Source organism: Molossus molossus, unplaced genomic scaffold, assembly GCF_014108415.1.
Source record: "Molossus molossus isolate mMolMol1 unplaced genomic scaffold, mMolMol1.p scaffold_m16_p_10, whole genome shotgun sequence".
NCBI lineage: Eukaryota > Metazoa > Chordata > Mammalia > Chiroptera > Molossidae > Molossus > Molossus molossus.
Genome location: NW_023425345.1, coordinates 86476344 through 86486107, shown reverse-complemented (window position 1 = coordinate 86486107; position 9764 = coordinate 86476344).

Genomic DNA, 9764 nt, shown 5'->3' with positions numbered 1-9764 from the left:
AACTGGGGGCCTTGCTCATAATAAGAGTCATTACCACAAATAACTTTTTATGATCTATCTATATGGGAAGGCAAACTCCTAATTACTGAATATTTGTGCTTCTTATGTTCCCATGAATTACCCTTCTCGCCACTCTGGTCTCAGACCCTTTACCTCATTCCTCAGCTCAGGTGATCAGATATACTTCACTCTACCTTTCTGTCTCTGAACCTCCCATGTAGGAGGGTCTCTGGCTCTCTCATACATATGAGGTTCCATCTGTACACAAGTCATTAAATTGTCATTTTCTAGTGTTGATCTGCCTCATGTCAATATAATCAGAGCAGCTGAAAGAACTTAGAAGGTAAAGAAAAATGACCCCTCCCCAAAACTTATAAAAAGAGAAATGTAAAATAAAGCTAAACTGAGATACAATCTCATTTTTTAAAATGGCAGATTCAAAATTCAATAATACCTTGTGTGACCAGTGGAGTGGGTAGATGTAGACATTCGGATGTAGCTCATGGGAATGTAAATGACAAAGGTTGTACACAATGCCCAGTGAGTCAAATCCAGCCTGGTTTGACCTATCGTTTTACTAATAAAACACATTTTCTCATTTGCCTATCTCCTAATATTTCCGAGAAATTCGTGTTTTCGAATCTACACTTTGGAAAAAGCGTTGTTGTTCCTAATATGTATATGTCTGTTCCCACCCACTAAGCCTGAAACCAGTACATTTCATATAATTATACAAATGAATAAATGACATTCTATTTAGTTGGATAATTAAAATAAAAATTGTAATAAGGTTGGCTTTTCTAAGCATTTGAATTACACAAAGATACTCTTTCCATGGGGATTTCAGCCCCTCACGGTGTACAGGCTGTGCACAGGCTGTGCACACAACCTGTGCAGCCATTCACAGGGGCCCTGACGACACCGGCAGAGTCACCTTGGTTTTTACTGAAATAGAAATGACTCTGAAAGAACATGTGCTCTCAGGCCCTCTTGTGCAGGAGAATGACATCATATCACTGACACAGAGTACTTGGCAATCCGGCTGTGATCATAGGTACACTAGGTGTGAGTTCATTATGGGAACGGGCAGAAGTCAACTTGTCAACGGGGATATACTAACTGTGCAGAGATTGCAAGTTACCTCAAACTGTTTCTTCTTCTCCCCCCCCCCTTTTTTTTTTTTTTGCAATAGAGCCCTTAATGTTACATGGTTGAATGACCAAAAGAAACAAATTCCACATTCTCTGGACTCCTTTGCATGGAGTTTGGGCTTTAACATGAAGTGTTCACCAGTGACATACATGAAAACTGTGTGTGCAAGAGCCAAGCAGTGTTAATGGGAGAGAGAGCATCCTTATTCTCCATTTTTCTTTTGTTCTGTTTGGTAAAGTGTAAATGAATGGCAGTGGCATGACCAAAGTGACCACCTCGGAAGATGAAATGAACTGAGGCATGAAGGCTGCACACGACAGAAGAACAGAAGAGCCCGGGTGCCTGACACTACGGAGGGCCCTCCCATCTGTTTCTGGACCACCTGCCTCCAGACTGTGTTGTGAGAGAAAAATTAACTTTTTTAAAAAACATTTCTTTATTGATTTTAGAGAGAGGAAGGGAGAGAGAGAGAGAGATAGAAACATCGATGAAAGAGAACATCGATTGGCCTCCTCCTGCATGCCACCCACTGGGGATCAGGCCCACAACCTGGGCATGTGTCCTGACCGGGAATCAAACTAGTGAGCTCTTGGTGTGTGGGCTGATGCTCAACCGCTGAGCCACATCAGCTGGGCAGAAAAATTAACTTTTATCTTACTTAAGATACTGTTATTTGGGTTTTTCTGTATCTCACCACCAAACTTATTATTAAAAAATTTAATTTGTGTGCTTGATGTGTAAATTCCCAAGCCAAGTCGTAAATTTAAAGATTAGTTATGCAGCTTCCTGCTTTCATTAGCAAAACTAATTAGAACTTGATTTTGCTTCTATAATTCTGTCTAAATTTAAAAGAGCTTTTATATATTTTTATAGGCGCTAATAGCTATAAGTTTCTGGAAAAGACAAACTGTCAATCTGAGCAGCCATATAGGGTTCCTTAAGAACCTTAAAGTCAGAAAAAACTTATCTTCAATATGAACATGATTTCAGCTTTGAGATTGGGTATTCTCTGATTGATAGGAAAGATTAAGATATTCCTATAGTAAGATTTTTTTTCACTTCTTAATTTATGCATTGAAATATCATAAGAAATAAGATACAGTCATCACACTTAACAACCACATAGCCTTAGGGAAAACAGCAAGCGGCAACAATCACGTACAATGTAATGTGTTAAGCACCATCAAAGACTGAACTAAATATATACTAGTAAATAATAAGCTAATGCAGATTGAGTCAAGCATATATTAATAAATTCACTAGCAAGAAACATATAACACATTTATATTTCATGTATCTTACAAATTGTATACAGATTTTCAACCGTGTCAACTAATACAGACTTCTGGTACAATTCATGTATCTTTCATTTCTGTTGCTTGTTCTTTATTTGATATATCATAGTTCACATTAAAGAATCTGACAATTTTATAGCCCTGGTCAGTTTGGCTCAGCAGTTGGAATGTTAGCCTGAGGATTGCGGGGGTTGTGGGTTCGATTCCCGGTCAAGGGCACATACTTAGGTTGTGTTTTTGTGTTTCTCTCTCTCTCTCTCTCTCTCTCTCTCTCTCTCTCTCTCTCTCTCTCTCTCTCTCTCTCTCCCTCTCTATTCCTTCCTTCCATGTTATCTAACAAATAAATGGAAAAATATCCTCAAGTGAGGATTAACCCCAAAAAAGATTTTATAGTCTATTGGAACTATGTTATAAATTCTTGCTGAACAAATTTATTTGAATATATATATATATATGTACACACACACACACATACATATACACATATACCTATACAAGTATACACCTATATGTATATTTATCATAAAAATGAATATAGGAACCTTCATTTAAAATAAGAGTGAGAAAGCGCTGAAAAAGGAGCTGTCATACACTACCACTCACCACACCTTGCGGACTCCAACAGGAAAAGTGAACACTTACATTTCGGACAGAAAGAAGTGTACCTTACTACTTCAGTAGGAGGAAAAAAATTTTCTCCTCACCTAGCTACAGACTCAGCCAATGAGAAACCACCATGACTCGGCCAATGGGAAGCCACTACATTTCAAACTCCCAGTTTCCTCTAATGGACATATTATTTATAACAGACCCTCCCACTCCCTCTTTTTCCTTTAAAAAAATTTTTTTTTTCCTTTATTGATTTTAGAGAGAGAGGAAGGGAGAAGGAGAGAGCTGAAAACATTGGTGAGAGAGAACACTGATTGGTCGCCTCTTGCATACCCCCACTGGGGATAGGGCCCACAACCTGGGCATGTGCTCTGACTGGGAATCGAACTGGTGACCTCTTGGTGCATGGGTCAATGCTCAACCACTGAGCCACATCAGCTGGACTCCCTCTTTTTTCTTTATAAAGTAGTTCCTCTTCTTTGCTCTCTGTACTTGTCAATGATTTGCCATAACTTGCATGTCCCAAATTATAATTTCTCTGTCATTCTTGAAAAAAACTTATTTAAATTTTTTTCTGGTAAAATAGCTGGCTATTTTATTTATAAGGTTAACAATGGATACATACATACATAGGTACATACATTTTAACATTTATGAGTTTTTCATCTGACACCCTTCTTTTTCTGGGCATATTTTTTTTTCTTTACCCTACCACACAGTTTTGTGTCATGTTCTTCTATGACCCAATTTCTCTGAACATAACTAATTGCAGGTTGCTTAAGGTGGGCAAATCCAATAAATATCATAAGGTTTTTGAATTTGAGACCAGAGAATAAGTCATTTTTCCTATTTGCTGAAACTGTGAGTTATAAACTCAGAGACTGCCAAAGTCATATTTTTCTTTATGTGAAGAAGGCAAGATTGCAATGAGAGTAAATAATTCTAAAGAGACCAACAAAAGTAGAGAGAGAGAGAGGAGAGTTCTGCGGCATTTAATTCTGGATTCATCAAGCCCAGATGCATCACTACTCTTTCAGTGGTTGGAACATTCAAAGCCTCCTTAGAATGAATGGACTAATCCATATTGCCTTATGCAGAAGTCCCCTTAGTTGAGCTTGCCTCATTCCAAATAGGGTATATCGTGATCTGATCACAAACAGCCCCTAACAAAACAAACCAACAAAGAAAGATTTACTTCTCTGTCATCTTGCATGACAATTAGGGATTGGCAGGGAGAGCCCTGCTTATCACAGCCATGTGGGAGCTCAAGTAAATGGTATAGCCAGTTGTCATGCCAGAGGGAAGACAGAGAGCTCTAGAGGGCCTCACACGACCAATTAATTGCTTTAAACTCAAGCCAGAAAACGAGACACCTCATTTTCCTTCTCAACTCTTTGTCCAGAACTGTAATATGACCCCAACCAAACACAAAAGGCCATGCAGTATAGTCTGGCCATATGTGCAGAAAGGGGGAAAATGGGAAATAACACGTTAGCAACTAGAGACCTAATTAATATAATAGGAAAGGTTTTCTTTGCCAAGGAAAACAAACGAAAGGGCAAGGATATTTGGAATCTGTTGCAGTGGTTATGTGTGGTTGAGGGTTTAGTTATAATTCTAAATGTCTTTGTTGTGCAGCTGGAACTTCAGATATCTTATGGGTCTTGATAGTCACCTAGAATTACAGAAAAGTGGGATGGATTCTTAGAGTTGCTAAAATAGCAACGTAAGATGCAATTAAAAGATTCCTCAGCTTGGAGCTTCTGAAGAATCCCTGACTCCATCTAGGAATTGATCATCTTTTCTTTGTCTGGGTCTAACCATAGTATGGAAGGAGACATACAAAATGAAATCTTGAGATAGCTGTGGGTGACTGGAGTGATGGTTTTCCAATGTTATCAAGAACAAGGCCCCTGCTTCGTGCTTTCTCATCCTTTCATTCTAGGCATTGCACCCCATGACAAGAGGGATATGGACCAAAGAGGCGATGTCAGCTGAGTTTTCTTTTTTTTTAAAAAAAATCTTTCATAAAAGTCCCTTCCCAGCTAATGTCACTTACATTTTATTGGCCAAAACTTTGCCACAAGAAAAACTGGGAATCAGAAAATTTTAGTTTTCTAACCTCAATAAATCTGAAGTGTCTATGAAAATGTTCATTGGGAACAAGTGAGGGGAAAGACATTTTGTTTAAAAATAAAGTTTATCTGCTGAGAAAGAGAGACCTGAATGACCTTGAAGAAAATTGATAGGTAGTATTGACCTTTCAGATGCTTCAGTTAGGTATTTTCAGTATCTGGTAATGTATGGACTTTACTATATTCATTCTATTATTGAGACACATGGGCATTAAAAAAAAAAACACAAGTAAATGTTGAGGAGGAAATAAAACACAAGGGATGATTTTTTGGTTTAGTAAATTTTATAATTTTAGAGAAAATTTTATTAACAACATTTTATTGGCTTCTGGACAATATCAAAGAGATATTAGTGGAAGGTCTTCAGTGGTTAAATTGCCTCTGATATGATTTATTCATGATCCTTCCTTCCTTCCTTCCTTCCTTCCTTCCTTCCTTCCTTCCTTCCTTCCTTCCTTCCTTCCTTCCTTCCTTCCTTCCTTCCTTCCTTCCTTCCCCAAGTTCACTCTGTTTTACTGTGGGTGATGTGTACCACCCTGCACCATTGCCTTTTGGCTTGGACATATGAGAAAAAGTGACCATGTACTGGTGCCATTCAGAGTCAGTAATAAGTATTATTTGTCTCTGCTGGTTAACCTCTTGCTCGCACCATCCAACATAAAAGAACTTGCCCAGATAGTGTTCGTCCATTAGCCTGGGTCCCAGATAGTGTTCGTCCATTAACCTGGGTTCTACCGGAACTAAACAAAGCCCAGTCATGTTTAGCCAAGCTCTACTGAACTACATTTAAATGGGCAGCCTCATGTTTATTGTTGCAAGCCACTAAGTTTGGGGAGTTGTTTAATGTCACAGAAATAGCTGACTAATAGACTTCTCATTTCACACGTCTAGGTGGATCTGCAGAAGCAATTGATAGAATTGGAAAAGTGATGGAAAAATATGTATGTACATACAAGAATCACCCAATGAATCAATGTCTCTCTCTCTTTCTCTTTTCCTCCACCCATCCCCCGCCAAATAAATAAATTAACAAAATAATTATAAAGTGTCTAGCACCATCCTGGGACCCTGGAGGCATCCAATATGGGTTCATCCCACCTCCCCTCCTATACAAATGCTACTCCCTTCCTACCATCTGGTAGAAAATGCCAAAGAATAGCATTTCTCATTATATTAGTTTCTTAGAAATTTGAAGACAAAAAATAAAAGAGTTTATAGCATAAAAAATATATGTATGTATAGTAATTCTCCCTTTCTTACCACAGTTTCAGTTACTCATGGACAACTTGCAGTATGAAAATATTAAATGGAAAATTCCAGAAATAAGTAATGCATGAGTTTTAAATTGTGTGCTGTGGATGTGCATTTCTTTCTATCATCACAAAGCTAAAATTAGATGCAGAGCAGAGGTCAGAATTTCAGAATTACTTAGTGATTAAAAAGGAATATAGATGAGGACCCAGCTGACCTGGCTCCTTGCTCCTGGACTAATATTTTATCAACACATTTGCATTATATCCTAATATTTTGCGATGTTTCCAGTATCATTAAGATAGTCTCCACTAGTTTTCCTTAACATTACTATTTAATATATTTTCTGTTCTATCTTTTCAACTTTGTTTGCTTCCCATTTTTGTTCGGTTTTATCCCCTGAGAACTTGATGATATTTATAAAGCATCTGTTCAAGTTTGCTTTCTTTCCCAGTGAGTATCTGCATTTTACCTATTCTGTTATGAGTTTCCTTCGAAGTAGTGGTACGGTTAAATTCTCTAATGGTTGTCATTTCTGCTACAAATGTTTTAGGTAGTCTACAACTTAAATATCTTCAGTGATGAGTAAGAAACTCTCACATATTATAATTTTTATAGAATCACATAATTTTAGAGGTTCACTGGACTGTATGTGGCAATCAATGCCACAAATTCCTTCATTCAATTGATAAAAAAACTGAAATCCAAAATGATTATGTGATATGTAAAACATCATATAGATAAGTGGCCTCTGTCATGCATTTAAGACTAAATAAGAAGGACGTCAAAATGTAAAAAGGACAATGAAAAACTAATCTTAACTTACATAGCTTGGACCACTAATAAAAATCCAAAATCTTGGAGGAAAATCTAATGCATTTCGAATCATTACTACATGAATTTTTGAAAACGTGACTTTTCTTGGATTATACAAACTGTTTTTTGGGGGGGTTTTTTGTGTGTGTGTTTTGTTTTTTTTTATCCTCACCCAAGGACATTTTTCCATTTTTTTGTTCAGTTAGAGCGGGAGGGAGAAAGAGGAAGAGAGAGAGAGAGAAACATCGATGTGAAGGGACACATCGAGTGGCTGCCACCCGCACGACCAACCAGGGCCAGGGACAAACTGCAACCGAGGTACGTGCCCTTAGCGGGAACCGAACCCGGGTCTCTCTGGACCGCAGGCCAACGCTCCAACCACTGAGCCAAACCAGCCAGGGCAATACAAACTGTTTTAAGAGATAGTATGGAGTGGGCACATATTTAAAAACATGAAATATGAATTCCTTTTATAGTGTAATTTCGATCCATTTCTAGGTAGCAACAACTTTTTACTCCCCCAAACAATTTCTACTAGCAAAATCCACCAGACAATGAATGCACATTTGGTTTCCTTTTCCCTAGTCCAAATGATTTTCTTTGAGCCTATAAAAAACTAATTATTGAAGAGGACAAGTTGACAGATAAAAATTCAAAATTCATTAAGACACAAAGTAAGATTTCTAAATAAAAAATTAGATTTTTTTTTTAAAAATCACACTTTTACAATATTAAGTTGAGTCAAAAACTAGTAGAAATGATTATAGAAATAATTGAGCAAACATCAGATAAGAATAAAAGAAGACTTGTATCCATTTTAAGTTTATTCTTGTGTAGGGTGTAAGTTGATGGTCTAGTTTCATTTTTTTGCATGTAGCTGTCCAATTTTCCCAACACCTTTTATTAAAGAGGCTGTCTTTACTCCACTGTATGCTCTTGCCACCTTTGTCAAATATTAATTGGGCATATTGCCTTGGGTCCATTTCTGGGTTCTCTGTTCTGTTTTACTGGTCTATATGCCTGTTCTTGTGCCAGTACCAGGTTGTTTTGATTACAGTAGCTTTGTAGTATAACCTGAAATCTGGTATTGTGATCCCTCCAACTTTCATCTTCTTTTACAAGATTGATGTGGCTATTTGATGGGTTCTTTTTGGTTCCATAAGAACTCTTGAAGTATTTGTTCTAGTTCAGTGAAGTATGTCATTGGTATTTTGATAGGGATTGCATTGAATCTGCAGATTGTATGGACATTTTAATGATGTTAATTCTTCTAATCCATGACCAAGGTATGTGCTTCCACTTTTATATATCTTCCTCTATTTCTTTTTTCAATGACCTGTAGTTTTCTGCGAATAGGTCCTTTATTTCTTTGGTTAAGTTTATTCCTAGGTATCTTAATTTTTTTTGCCACAATGGTAAATGAGATTGTTTTCTTAGTTTCTCTTTCTGTGAGCTCATCATTGGTGTATAAGAATGCCATCTATTTCTTGATGTTAATTTTGTATCCTGCTACTTTGCCAAATTCATTTATTAACTCTAGTAAATTTTTGATGGAGTCTTTAGGGTTTTCTACGTACAGTATCATGTCATCTGCGAATAATGAGAGTTTCACTTCCTCCTTTCCAATTTAAATCCCCTTTATTTTTTCTTCTTGTCTGATTGCTGTGGCTAAGACTTCCAATACTATGTTAAATGTGACTCATGAATCCATAAAAATTCTAGAAGAACATGTAAGCAACAAAATTTCAGACATCATACGCAGCAGAATTTTCACCGATACATCACCTAACGCAACAGAAACAAAGGAGAAAATGAACACACGGGACTACATCAAACTCAAACGCTTCTGCACAGCAAAAGATACAATCATCAAAATGGAAAGACAACCCACTGTATGGGAAAGCATAATTGCCAATGATATATCAGATAAGGGGCTAATTTCCAATATATAGAGAGTGCTCATACAACTCAACAAAAGGAAGACAAAGAACCCAATTTAAAAATTGGCTAAATAGACACCTCTCCAAACAGGACATACAAATGGCTAAGAGACATATGAAGAAATGCTCAACATCACTAATCATCAGAGAGATGCAAATTAAAACAACAATGAGGTATCACCTCACACCTGTCAGAATGGCTGCCATCAACAAATCATCAAACAACAAATATTGGCAAGGGTGTGGAGAAAAGGGGACTCTAATACTCTGCTGGTGGGTATGCAGACTGGTGCAGCCACTATGGAAAACAATATGGTGTTACCTCAAAAAATTAAAAATTGAACTGCCATTTGACCCAGTGATTCCACTTCTAGGAATATACCTTAACAAGCCTGAAACACCAATCACAAAGAATATATGTACCCCCATGTTCATAGCAGCATTATTTACAATAGCTAAGATCTGGAAACAGCCCATGTGCCCATCAGTAGATGAATGGATAAAAAAAGCAATGGTACATATACACAGTGGAGTACTATGCAGCGGTAAGAAAGAAAGATCTCTTA